Source organism: Diuraphis noxia, unplaced genomic scaffold (assembly GCF_037042655.1).
Source record: "Diuraphis noxia isolate RWA-SAM2 unplaced genomic scaffold, SU_Dnox_SAM2 contig0005, whole genome shotgun sequence".
NCBI lineage: Eukaryota > Metazoa > Arthropoda > Insecta > Hemiptera > Aphididae > Diuraphis > Diuraphis noxia.
The window spans coordinates 24,227,243-24,242,236 of NW_028301715.1; the positions used below are offsets into that span (position 1 = coordinate 24,227,243).

Genomic DNA, 14,994 nt, shown 5'->3' on the forward strand with positions numbered 1-14,994 from the left:
AAGAATTTAATTAGGAGTGTAAGCAACCCGATTTTATAGCTGATAGTTTGGCCTGACATAACAACTTATGATTAAATGTTGTATAGGTATTATAAATTGTGTTTTGTTTTTAAAAACACAAGTTTTAGGTAGCTATAATCATTATAATACTTTCAGGTAGGTATTACGTACCTAGTTTAAGGTATACGTACACAAGTACTATACAGGTAGGATAGGTTAGTTAAACGTTTATTAATATTTCGCTTCCTACTTTTATTAGTATTATTTGTTAATAAATATTAAGAGGACGTTATACCCGCATGTGTTGTTTCCATCTTACAAGTGCGTAACATATCAAATTTTACGCTCAGCAGATCACGCGTATTCCATATTTACTAATTAATATGTATAGGGTGCCTACTACCTATAATATATTATAATAGTCGGTAAATAACGAACTTGGGCGGTGGTAAAATCTCCCGATTTTTAAAACTAGTAAAAGTAAACTCTCCCGGGTAAATATTATGTTTACCTGAAAGAAATGTGCAAACTCTTCCGAGTTATTTTAAATGTTATTGCTACTCTATGAATTAGCTACACTGCAGATATTGTGATTATAATTTTTATTATGAATTGTATTACCGTATTTAATCTGTATTTATCTTGTGTTAACCTGTATTTGTCATTTAAATATTTAATTACCGTTAGAGTATTTTTAATTTAAATATTTAAAACGATATCGACTATAATGGCTCAACCAATTCTAACTGCGTAAAACGAATAATACCCCATGCTCCCCAGCTAACTTAGTACCTAGTACTGAAGTAGACCCGGGAGAGTTTGCATGTAGCATGTTCCCGTCAGGTAGTATTGGACTAGACCCGGGAGTGTTTACCATCGGGAGAGTTTACATGCCATTACAATCGGGAAAGTTTACAATCGCAAAGAATGTATATTTATTAGGTACTATACAAAGTGGTCCGAGAATAGTTAAAAGTTCATATCCCTCCCTTTCATAAAATCTGAGCACGCCACTCTACCTGTTTATATTTGCCCGAGCTTACATACCTAAATAGGTAGGTACTTTCATTGAAAAGCCTAAAACAAAGCTTTTTTCTCAGTTCTCAGTTTTTACAACTTATATAATTGGTGTATGCAGTGCTCGAATTGGGAAATTGAAAGAAAGATAAATCAAGTAGAAATTCAAAAAACAGCGTCCCAACTGAACATTTATTGAGTACTAACTGTGTTGCAGGCCTTTGCTGCTGAGTGCTGATGTCAAATATGTTCAAAAATCAAAAACAAAAAAAAACCAGAAATAGGTACATAACCAATGAGGCAGTAATAAAATAAAATACTCAAATGTATAGGTATATCAAAAGGAATGTGTGTGCCGTGTGGTTATTATAGACTCAAAACGTAAAAACTAATATATTTTGATTAACCAGGTAACTATTGCTGCAATCCAATATAAAATGTTCATATGAATAACAGCAGAAGATTTTATTATCTACCTACCTATGGAAGAATCACGAAAGCGCCAATAGTTGATGGACGATGTCCGATATGGAGAAAATAGTTTTTAATTTCAAAATAATATGGCCGAAGGTCGATAACACAAACAGTATTATGTTCTAATTCGTATAACGTCTAAGGTGATATAAAACTGTGTGTGAAAAAATGCTATATTTTAAAGTGCTTTGAATTTTAAATTAAAACGGTTTTTGTGTTACCTACCTATCTTTAGCTGACAATTGGAAGAAAGATGATGGGTAGTGGGTACACGTTTCCCGTTACCAAAAATGAATGCAACGTTTGAGTAAGTAGTTAAATCTTTAAACATTATCTAACCATGATATTTGATATACAATATTGTAGATACTAGAGGTTTATTAAAATGTATTTATCAATGAATGAAAAATATTTTCAAAAAACAATAACAATCAGTGGCGTATTTTGGGTGATTATACTCGCGAGGTGTCCAACATGTAAGGAATATAGGTATATAATATATTAAAATAAAAATGTAAACTATAAAATAAATGATAATACCAATATTAAGGCGTTTTAGGTGCCCAGGCATGGAAGACACTCCCCTCCCAAAAAAAAAAAAAAAAAAAAAATACGCCACTAATAACAATTAAGCCGGTTTTTCGGATTTAATTTATCTAAATCCTGGATGCCATACAGTGGAAATTCACTATAAAAATATGGTATTATGAAACAATGTATGATTTTTTTCGGAACGACATTTTGCGAAAAATTGTTCAATATTGTATAAAAATGAATGTGTATAATAATATAATAGGTATCAGGTATGTATAATAATTCAGTTGCCTACCCACATTTAAGATCGACTTGTTTAAACATACCTACGTACATACACCGCCCCGAAGTGTGTATATCAACTTGGTACCTATTATCTATTGGCTATTTACCTATAATATACTATATAAATATATCATATAGGTATTATATTGATAAACAGGGTGTCCCACAGAGATCTGACATTCTGACAAATGAAATAACTTTTGTTCTAATCAATATTTTTAAAAAATGTCTTTTAAATATAATTCATAGACAATTGCGCTACAATTAGGAATACATTTTTTATTTTTTAATACTGAAAATAAAAAACTTAAAAGTTGATAAAAATGTTTTCGAAATATTTAATATAGCCAATTTGTAAATCTAATTTAAAAAAAAATTATATGGTAAAAACACTTATTTAAGTCAAATGGCTGATTTTTTACAATTTTTTTAAAGATCAATATTTTCGTTAAGTAAATTAAGATCTAGTTTATGTTAGAAACCTTGTAATCTCAAATAATAATAAAGTTTTTTAAAAATATTTTATAAGAACATTTTTAAATTAGTGCATGCTAAAATCTAATTATTTTTTTTATTGTATTTATTTTAATGATATGTGATGTATAAACTATAAAATACTATAATTTACCTAACGAAAATATTGATATTTAAAAAAATTGTAAAAAATCAGACTTTTGACCTAAATAAAGTGTTTTTACCTTATACATTTTTCTAAACATCAAATTTATAAATTGGCTATATTGAATATTTCGAAAAAAAATTTGTCAATTTTTAAGTTTTTATTTTCAGTATTAAAAAATAAAAAATGTAGCGCAAGTGTCTATGGATTATATTTAAAAGAAATTTTTAAAATATATTGATTAGAACAAAAGTTATTTCATTTGTCAAAATGTCAGATCTCTGTGGGACACCTTGTAGGGGTCGCTGTAAATTGCGTCCCGTTTCAATTTTTTTATGTAAATTGCGGCCCCGGTATATTTTAATATATTTGCCTACTTAAATATTTGTCATTGTTATGTAAATTGCATTAAGGGTTACGAAATCAATATTTTCCTTCCCATTTTTCAGACTTAGGACTGGCAATATAATTGTATTCATATTGGTATGGTTAAAAATATTGGTTTTGCTGTTTTGTTTATAATTAAAAAATATATTAGTAAAAATGTGTAGAGTGAAAAAAATTCGAATTAATATACTGGTAAAAACTTATAAGATTTTTAAATTTATAATTTGTTCCGAAAGTTGTAGATGGTTATGATCTTTAAAGCTATCTATACATATACTATTATTATTAAATTTTAAAAAACACTTACAAGTTTTGACTGTACAACACCTACGTTGAATATCATCGTTCAGAAGTTTTTGAAAACGAAATTTGAAACCATCAACTATTTTCAACGTTTTATTTTTTTCACTTTTCATAACTTCCACTGTTATTAAATTTAAAAAAAATACAAATTCTAATTTACCACAGTGGCGTCCGCAGAGGGGGGCTAACGAACTGAAGCCCCCCTCCATTGCCCTCATAAGTATTACTTAAAAAAAATGTATCAAACTTCAACTGTCGTCACCTATAGTAAGCAAGACGAAAATTAATAAACGTCTTACCAAAATAAATTCATTTAAAAAAAACATTGATTTGCATACCAATTTTCCTAAAAAAATTAGTAATTTTTTGGTAAAAGTATGAACTACTTGTATGAATGACCTGTATTGAATTTTCAAACCTTAGCTGTACAAATTTAATATTTAATAAATTTTAATCTACAATTAATTAATTTTTCTGGTTTTGTCAAAAATTGAACTATAAATGCTTATAAAAACTAATCGTGCCTATATGTGTCGTTAATATTTTTAGATAACTAGGTATAATAAAACCTTATATTACATTTTAAAGCTTTTTACCGAACGAATAATTTTTTATTGACATTTTTAGAAAAAAACTAAGGTTACTAAACAATTTTTCATTTATTCTTGTTTTCCCGATTGTTTTAAAAAATACTGAGAATTTTCAATTTTGACCTCTCAAATTTCAAACTAAATCCAATTTGCTTCCAAAAACCACTATCTAGGTTTATGATTAGAACATATTTTCCACTGGAAAAGTTGAGAAGTTGAAGTTGTACAAACATTTTCAAATACCTCACCTAAACGTCTACAATTATTAGAATGGACAAAATAAAAATAAAATAGTAATTAATTTTCAAGCCCCTCCCCCCCCCCCCATTGAAAAATCCTGCGTACGCCACTGATTTACCAAATACTGTAAATACTGTAGACTAATGTAAAAACTCGTGCAAAATATTTCGATCAAATGCACAGGGCAGTACCTACGCCGTAGGTCCTACGGCACACTGGCGGCTAGTAATATTATATAAGTGAGCATCAAGAGATATCCTTATCGATCAATATTAAAGATAATATAACCAGCCGACCGGAAATTGGAATCTCCAGGGCCGCAATTTACGTACATTTCAAATATACCCGGGCTGTAATTTACGTATGTATAAAATATACTCGGGGCCGCAATTTACACAGTATATAACTATGACCTTTTTTGCGGGATGCAATTTACCAACTACGGTATACAGATTCTCATGAAAATTCGTAGTAATTGATCAATGATATACCTATTACTTATTAGGTAGGTATAATAATTTATATATAGACGGAAAGTTCTAAGAAGTTATTGTATGCATAATAATTAATATTGTAAGTCACATAATATTAATTATATTTAAATATTTCAAAATACCATAAAAAAATATTATGCATTAATACCAATTATTTATTTATAAGCAATAATAATACTGAAGTAAAATAATACAATTTTAAATTAGAGTTTTATTTGATATTTTTAACCAATAAATATAAATATTTTAAAATTTCAAAAAAAATATAATACCTAGAACTAATATTAATACCAAAATCAACAAATAATATGATATATTATGATATATAGATAATAATACCTATGTTTAAATTATTTATTTTCTATTTGGTAATTTACTTTTCAATAATATGTTAGGTATACTACAATATAGTTGACATTTACGAAAACTTAATTACGATATTTTGATGAGTATTTATAAAAAAAGCCAGTGTGAAATAAAGTAAATTTACATTTAGGCATCTATAATAAAATAGTTGTTTAAATAATATTATTCATAAACATATTTTCGGTCTTTTTTATCTATAGCTGTTACAGATATATATAGTTTACAGTCTTAAAATCATGATTAGGTTGTCTGCTTTCTCAACAGTTGGTATCTACTTATTGCCTTTCCCGTAGGCTATTCATTTTTTTCTAATTTAATTTCTATACGCCATGTTCATTTATTACATTATACCTTCAGTAAGAGTATATAAATACGAGTAATTTTTATGTATTTGGTACCATGTGTTTATAGATTAGATATATTTTATTTTTCAGTTTGTCTTCACTGATTTAGTTTTTAATCACAGTTAAATATGATTAAATGAAATAACAATGTCTGGTGATAAAGCCACACAAATAAATCATTAATTAAGTTTTAAAGGATAAATTTAGTTTGTATTATTAAGTTATTAGGTTTTATGCAAGAAACTTTTCATTGGGCTTATGGTTGAATGTTGTTCTTTTTATTAATCATTTCAGATTTCTGACTTACATAAGAATTTATTTCAATGTTTTGCAACTTAAAAAGATAATCAATTTATATATTTTAATATATTGTATTATTTAAATATTCAATTTATATTTTAATATGTTTCATAAAATATACTGTAATTATTAATTTTATAAAACTATTGTGACCAGGAGACTACTTGCGTGGTGATCAGTAATCAATTCTTTTTTTATCTATTATTTTTATGAGAATAACCTACCATGCCGAATTAGTGGCGCCGATCTACATTTTTGTGTAACGACCGTGTTAGTAGTAACACAATGTAAATATAATTATTGAAGCATAGGACAGAATGTATTTTAGCCATTCGGTATAGATACGAAAATACCTTTAATATATTTACGAAAATATTTATACCCAAATTAATGTATATTTGGTTGAAATATCGCTGAAAATATTTATTAAAATCTGGAATAGGAGATTACTAACATAACCTAAGTTTTAGGGAGATTCGGTACATGGATTTTGGTACATTTGATAAGTGACCGTAAAAATTATAATTCAATGAAATTTTAGATTCTGAGCGGAGCGATGAATGTATTGATTTTACCATTATGTTTTTTTTTTTTGTGTCTGTCATCACGTTTTGGGGCAGTAAAAGTGCTTCGATATTTTACTTCAGTACCTCGTTCGATCAGAAAGTGAATCTATTTGGTACTTTGGGGGGTCAAAAGTTAAAAATTCTTAATACTTTACTAAATAATCGATAAAAACAAACTAAAAATTTAGGGAAAAACGGGAAATTTTACGCACACTCATTTTTCGACATAATCGATTTTGGTTTTTGATGTAACTTTAAAACAAATGACCATAGATACATGACATTTTCACCAACTGTTTATATAAGTATACTTTATCCACTATGCAATTTTCAAAAATTTTCGACTAATGTTGAACTATTTATAGGCATATGCAATTTTTGATCATTATTAGTTTTTTTTAAAAATTAATATCGATAAAAATGTATTTGTTGGGTAGAAAAGCTTGAAAATTTAATACCAGGCTTCTAACATATTGTAACGATAGCAGTTGAAAAATATTAATAATACATAGGCACGATTTTTTTTAATGAGCATTTAAAGTTCAAAGTTTGACTAAATACGTAAAAATGTTCAAATTATCTTATAGATAGAAATTCATAAAAGTTTTTCCTTTTATATCTATGATTTGAATATTTAATACAAGGCTCCTAAAACATTTTTACCATAGCAGTTGAAAAATAAAAGAAATACATAGTCACAATTTTTTTTTACAAGCATTCAAATTTTAATTTTGACAACAAATGTAAAAATCACGAAAATTTGCAAATTATTTTAAGCTAGAAATTCATAAAAAATTTTCTTTTTAAATCTAAGATTTGAAAATGTTTAATAATCTATGATATATCCTAGACAAATAAACCGTCTGCGCTCAGAATTGTTTTTCGTATACAATGATATAATATCATTGGATTCAAATTTAATTCCATCCATTACAGTACCTAACCCATTTGTAATCTACCTAACAGCAAAGTGACATCCAAGTACCCGCTTTTTTTTTTGCGTTTTGGAATATTTTTATATTATTTTTAAAACTGTCTATTATTAGTGTTTTTTATGTTTTGTGTTTGTCATTACTTTTCGGGACAGTATAATGCTTTAATTTTTTACTTGAGCAACTTTCCTGGTAGGAAATGGAATCATAGTTGGTACTCTGTGTGTTGTCAAAAGCCAAATATTCCTTGTAATTTTTAAGAGTATTGGGAAAACCAATTTTTGACAAAATAAATTTTGTATTTTTAGTTTAATTCAAAAACTTATAACAGTAAATGGTTGATACTTGAAATTTCTATCAAATATTTGCACGAAAATTTTCTTTACATGATAAGATTTTCAAAATTTGATATAAAAATCTATTATAGATAAAAATATTTTTGTTAATTAACAATTAAAAATGATTTAAATGAAACCATAATAAACTGCCTCCGAATTGGTCACACACACTTAACACACAGCTACTTGATGAGTAAAGACGATCCTCCACTATGTGAGTCATGCAGCGTACTCTTAACCGTCAACCACATTATCACTGAATGTCAAAAATACAACCAGTATCGAAATCATTTCACATATCCGAACAAATATGTCAAGCACTTAGACCAAACCCAAAGGATGTCAAAAACTTAATTTTATTCTTAAAAAAGGCGGGTAAGTCGTGGATGTCGATCTGCTGTACAGTAGGTTACAAGTGGGTTACTGTAATGGATGGGATAAAATTTGAATCCAATGATATTATATCATTGTATACGAAAAACGATGCTGAGCGAAAACGGTTTATCTGTCTAGGATATATTATAGATTATTAAAAATTTTAAAATCATAGATTTAAAAAGAAAATTTTTTATGAATTTCTAGTTTAAAATAATTTGTGAATTTTCGTGATTTTTACGTGTTGTCAAAATTCAAACTTTGAATGCTTGTAAAAAAAAAATTGTGACTAGTATTTCTTTTATTTTTCAACTGCTGTTGTTAAAATGTGTTAGAAGCCTAAATTTTCAAGCTTTTCTACCGAACAAAAAAATTTTTATCGATATTTAAAGAAAAAAAAACTAAAAAAGTTGAAACATTAAAATGTCAGTAAACAGCTCAAAACAAATCTAAATATTTGAAAATTTTATCAAATATAGAAAATGCCTATATAAACATTCAGTGAAAATTGCAAGTATCTGCGGTCATTTGTTGTAGACTTTTAGAGTTATTACAACAAAATATAAGAAAATCACTAAATGTGAAATCCAGTGAAAATCCAATGTTGTAAAAATTTAAATTTCAAATGCTCATAAAAATTATATTTGAATTTCCGGTGGACTTTTTATTTGTGATAAAGATTGACAAACTTGTAAGGAATCTTGTATTAAATTTTCAAATCTTAGAGTTTAAAAGAAAATTTTTTATGAATTTCTAGCTTAAAATAATTTATACAACATATGTTGTCAAAATTCAAACTTTGAATGCTTGTAAAAAAAATGTGGCCATGTATTTCTTTTATTTTTCAACCGCTATTGTTAAAATATGTTAGGAGCCTATTGTATTAAATTCTCAAATCTTAGAATTAAAAAGAAAAACTTTTATGAATTTCTATCTAAGATAATATGAACATTGCCGTAATTTTTATGCATTTGGTCAAAATTTGAACTGTAAATGCTTATAAAAAAATTTATGCATATATATTTCTTTTATTTTTCAACTGCTATTGTGACAATATGTTAGAAGCCTACTATTAAATTTTCAAATCTTAGATATAAAAGGAAAATACTTTATGAATTTCTAGTTTAAAATAATTTACGAATTTTCGTGATTTTTACGTATTTTGTAAAAATTCAAATTTTGAATGCTCTTAAAAAAAAAATTATGCATATATATTTCTTTTATTTTTCAATTGCTATTGTAAAAATATGTTAGGAGCCTTGTATTAAATTTTCAAATCTTATATCTAAAAAGAAAATCTTTTATGAATTTCTTTCCAAGATAATTTGAAAATGACCGTAATTTCTACGTATTAAGTCAATATTTGAACTTCAAATGCTAATAAAAAAAAAATCGTGCCTATGTATTTTTATAATTTTTTAATTACTGTAAGAATAACTTATGAGGAACTTGTTACTAAATTTTCAAGTATTTTGACAGGGCCAAAAAATGTTATCGACACTTCAAAAAAAAATTTTCTGAAAAATTGAAAATTTCAGTTGTCTATAAATATCTTGAAAAAAGTCAAAATATTTTGAAAATTAAATCATGTAAAGGAAACACCAATCTAAATAACTGATAAAATTTTCAAGTATCTACGACTCATACTTTTTGAATAATAACAAATATTAAAAATCGTTTCAGGATAAATCGTTATCGTTACGCTATTTCGTAAAAATTTAAAATTCAAACACACTTAAAATTTTTCCTATAACGACGCTTCGAGTTTTCTCTATAGCTACTTGAAGGAAAATTTATGGAAAACTTAGTGTTGTATTTTTAGTCCTAAGTTATAAACACAAAAAATTTTATGATTTTTAAACTTCAAAATTACTTGCAAATTTTCGCATTTTCGACAGATTTCGTAAAAAATTGAACTATAAACGCTTATAAAAAAAAAAATGGTGACTAAGGATTTTTAATTTTTTTTAGCTACAATAAGAACAACTGTTAAGGAACCTTGTATTAAATTTTCAAGTTTTTTTGGTCATTTAAAACTATTTTACCGACACTTCAAAAAAAAATTCTCAAAAAAATCGAAAATTTCAGTGGTCTATAAATAAATCAAAAAAATTCGAAAATTTTTGAAAATTAAACTGTATATAGATAACATTAACATAAACATTTGGTGAAAATTTAAGTATTTACAGTGATTAGTTTTTGAATTACAACCATATAAAAAAATCGATTTTTTTGAAAACTGTTGGAAAATGTTTACTTTTGACCTCAATAATGCACCAAGGATCTTCACTTTTACATCGGAAACCACCCCCAAAGTTTGAAATTGAAGCATTATTTTGACTAGTAACCTATGCTGTACACAGACACAAAAAAAAAAACACACATCATTGTAAAATCAATACATTCATCACTTTGTTCAGAATCTAAAATGATTTCAAAACTAATATAGGTACGGTTTTATTTTAAAGGTATTTGAGTTCATATTTTGTCAAATTTCATAAAAATCACTGAAAATTTGCTAATCAATTTTTAGCTAGGTATAAATATGTATAAAATTTTCAAATTTTGTAGATTAGAATTGATAATTTGAAACAAGGTTTATTGTAAGCAGGTACCTACTATTGTCAAAAATAAACATAGTTTTTTTTTTATATAGATATTTAAGTTCAAATTTTGACGCTATTAAATTGTACAAATAATTATTTAGTAAGTACAGGGGCGGACTGGCCAGGTGTGCTAGTGTGCTGTAGCACACCGGGCCGGCTCAATATATGTGCCGTCGGGCCGCTAGGGGCTCATGAACATCAATTGATAATATTAGTATATTAATAATAAATATATTTTTAAATTTTAAATACCAAACAGTTTAAGACTACCTACTGCTATCGGTTGCCGGCTATTAAAACGATACAGTAATAACTAATAAGTTAATTTTTCGTAGTCGAACTAGCGGTAGTTTATAATAATATAATGTACATTGTATCCAGGCTCTGATTTACGCATGTGCAGGCGGTGCACTAGCACAGGGCCTCCAAATTTAAAGGGTCCCTTCCCATTCCATACTTTGCTACCATGAATAAAAGATATTTTTAATAAGTAATAACTAATAAAATGTCTATTATAATTAAATAAATGGATTGAACTTTTTATTGTTAAATATGTACCTATTATTTATTTATTTTTTTTTTGTTAAAAAATGACCCCAAAGTTTATAGTGCACCAACCCACCAAATATGCATTTATATGCAAAATTAAAATTGGTCTACGGATTCAATAAAGTCTGAATCGCCGACATTTCAAACCATTTTATAAGTGCATGTGCTTAGTATCACCATGCAAATGCATAAAATTCGTCTCTAGTTATGACTCTAGCCTATAATTAGGTACTAAACATGGATTTAGAAATTAGTGAAGCTTTCGAATCAAAAATTGATTTCGTAGTGTGTAAACAAGTTATCTTTTTGGTGTTTATGCACAATCCAGTACGGCAGTACCGCCTAATACATTTGATAAATAAATACCCGAAAAAGTATGTAGGTATTATAAATATCTTGTTCATAGAGGATGGTATAAACGGGTAGTGCCGGCCCCGACAGTAGAATACTGGGCCGTTCACCTCCCAGTCCGCCCCTGAGTAAGTATACTATGATTAATGATATTCAATAACTTTACCTATTAATTTTATCATATTAAATAGACATATAGTTAAAAATTAATATCAAAATTGTCAATTTAATTTTTTATAATATATTTAATAAGGCATATATTATGTATATTTGTTGTGTACAAAATAGTTTGATTAACATTATGTTTCAATTACAATTAATTAATTCCTAAGACCAAATCTCACGAAATGAAATGTTATCAAAATAAATATTTTATATTCTATCTAAAAAAACAACTATTTGTACTAATGGCTCGTATTATAGATAGGTATTAAAACAAGTATTTTTTTTACGACTGTATAATATCTGAAAAAATTGAAACAAATTTAAAAAAACTTGGTATAAAAGAAATGATTTGTAAATTAAATAATATAGTGTTGCTTAAAAATTTTAATCTAAGAAACCGACGTGGGCCACTTTACTCTGGACTCTCATTACAAATTTAATTTAATTTTTCTATAGGTATATAAATATTTTTGTGTTATATAACATGTATTGTATCACCATAAGTACTGATTGGGGTGAGAACTGAGTGCTTTCAGGTCTAAGTCTCCAAACTTTTTCTAAATATTTTAATATTATTCAATAGTATTATAATAATATATTAATATATGACTTCAATCCCCCCTCCCAATATAAAATGCTATTTTATGCCCATAAGTATATCTCGTTAAATTCATCAAAAATATAGCTGATAAACTGTTGATATTAAATCAGTTATTTTTTATAATTGCTTTGCTATAATTATTTTTTAATAAAAGACAAATTAAAAAAAAAAAAATAATCAGTTATTTTATTTTAACTAGCTACACAGTATTTATTGTTTATGGTAGGTATAACCAAAATGGTTATGTACATTTAAGAGTTTAAGTTAAGGTTAAGAATTTTAAGATATCTATATAAATTTGATAAGATAGATAATCGGTTATACTTTCATTTTTTCATACTCATAAATTACATTAAATATAAATTAGAAACAAGGAACTTTCATGCATTCTCATAATATGTATTTTTTCCTTATTTGCCTATATAATTAAAAGTCAATAATGCACGTGCCAATTTCACCTAGGTTATTACAGGACACGGGCGGTAGGTAGGTAGGTACTTGCTTCCACCACTGATTTTGATGTTTGTTATTAAGTACGTACACAAAAATCAAGGGAAACCACAATTTTTTTCTAACAGCTTGATGTTTTGGTACAACTATAGTCAATACTGAAAATACATAAATAAATTATAGGTAATTATATTTATTATTATAGCTGTAGTAAATCATATATATTATTATTTAAATATTATGAGTTATGAGTTATGACTCATACACGACCTACCTAAATGAATATCAGATTAAACTATTTAATTTATAACTGATTTCAAATTGAATTTAGAAGATACTCAAATCAATTCAACCTAATTTTTGAGATTTCTGTGTTAATAAATGATTTTCCAAAACTTTAGTTATGAAGGTAGTATTAACTATTAATAGTACCTAGGTATTCATTTAAGAGTTTGAAGATTTTTTCAACTTATATAGTTATATAAAGGTAATTTTTTTAAATATCATTGTAATTAATAAAATATATTGATAATCATTTAACTGAACATGCTTATACGTTACAGCTTCGGTAACAATAAATAGTGCTATTACAGTATTTTTGTGTAATAGGAAAGTATATTGTCAATTGATATGATTTGTTCCTAATTGCTATGAATGTTGTTCGTTGCTTGTTTATTATTGATGCGTAAAAGCATTTTTTATGAATTATAAAATATTAAAGTTTTAAACTTTAAACTTAAACAGAATTCAAGCTGCTTTTCTAATATAGTGGACCAATTCTTAGTATTGGCGTTTTTCTTTTTTGAAAACAATATTTTTCCCAATCATAGGTAGGTACTGTTGAAAATCGAGCTAGGACATGAATAATGCGTGGTTGTGGAGGATGGGATATGTTTGTTTGGGTAGATATAAGATATAAATATAATACTTATAAAATTCGAATAAAAACAACTGATCAATGCTGTTAACATATTATTGTCTCCAATAATAAAATAATATGATATTTTCTTGAAATCTCTGCGAGTTGACATCTGATCAACTGTATCGATAAGTAATGTGTGCCTGACACCCGGGCTATCGCTATCAGATTCTAATATAGACAACACTCTTATAAACTATTAAATTTATTTAGTGCATTTAATTTTTAATATTTTTTAATTTTACACTCTTAAAATAAATTATTATTATATTTTATATAATAAATTGATGGTACCTACTACCTATATTGAAATTGAAGTGCGAGGGCTGCATTAAAATCTACCGTGGGTCGTGGTTTGGCTGTAGTCAATTTACACCAAAATAGACCCAAAATATTTACAACAGTGTAATTTGCACCATTTTTTTTAAATGCGTTTGTAATTTACACCAAAATAAAGATATGTAATTTGCCCCATCCTCAGGTAGTAAGAAATAGGAATTGTAATTTGCACCAAAAAATTAAAATCGATTATTTTTTCGATAGTAAAATAAAAAGTATGATTATTATATTCTAAAATATCTTCCCCGCGATTACTTTTAATTATCTTAACTTACATTTTTCAAGCAAAAAAAAATTAAAAACTGCACTACAAAAATATTACGTTAACTTACGTATTGCGATGAAACGGCAAGACTAAACGTATAGATAGCTTAGTGTTTGATCAAAATAATAAACTGATATACATTATATAAATATTATATATAACGCGATTATGACCGCTAATTGGACGTAAAACGTCAAAATATTACTAGATAAGGCGAAAAATCCCAAAAAATTATTACTGTCATTCGTGTCCATCTAGTCTCGACGCCTACGAAGATACCGAGCAATAATCGAATATTTGATAAACGTAATCGAACAAATAAATAATCATTTTGGTGCAAATTACAAATTCTATTTTCGACTACCTGTGGGTGGCGCAAATTACATACCCTTATTTTGGTGCAAATTACAATCACTATTTTTGACTACCTGCAGTGGTGCAAATTACATATCTTTAATTTGGTGCAAATTACAAACTCCCCGTGGTTTGGATACTCTTGCTTTAAAGTATGGATCTTTATAGTTTTATAAGAGACACAATTTTTTTTTTACTTATTAATTTTCAATCATATAGTATTTCACATGA

General features: G+C 26.8%; 1 long non-coding RNA gene across 1 annotated transcript in view; it reads left to right on the forward strand.

Moving 5' to 3' along the window:
- The first annotated feature begins 1,237 nt into the window (after positions 1–1,237).
- The window catches only part of LOC149055108 (uncharacterized), a 34,872-nt gene continuing 21,115 nt past the window's right edge, over positions 1,238–14,994 (forward strand). Inside the window, exons 1-3 of the long non-coding RNA XR_016192094.1 lie at positions 1,238–1,365; positions 1,428–1,634; positions 1,727–1,798. This is a non-coding gene — a long non-coding RNA (uncharacterized LOC149055108). The remainder of the gene's footprint in view (positions 1,366–1,427; positions 1,635–1,726; positions 1,799–14,994) is intronic.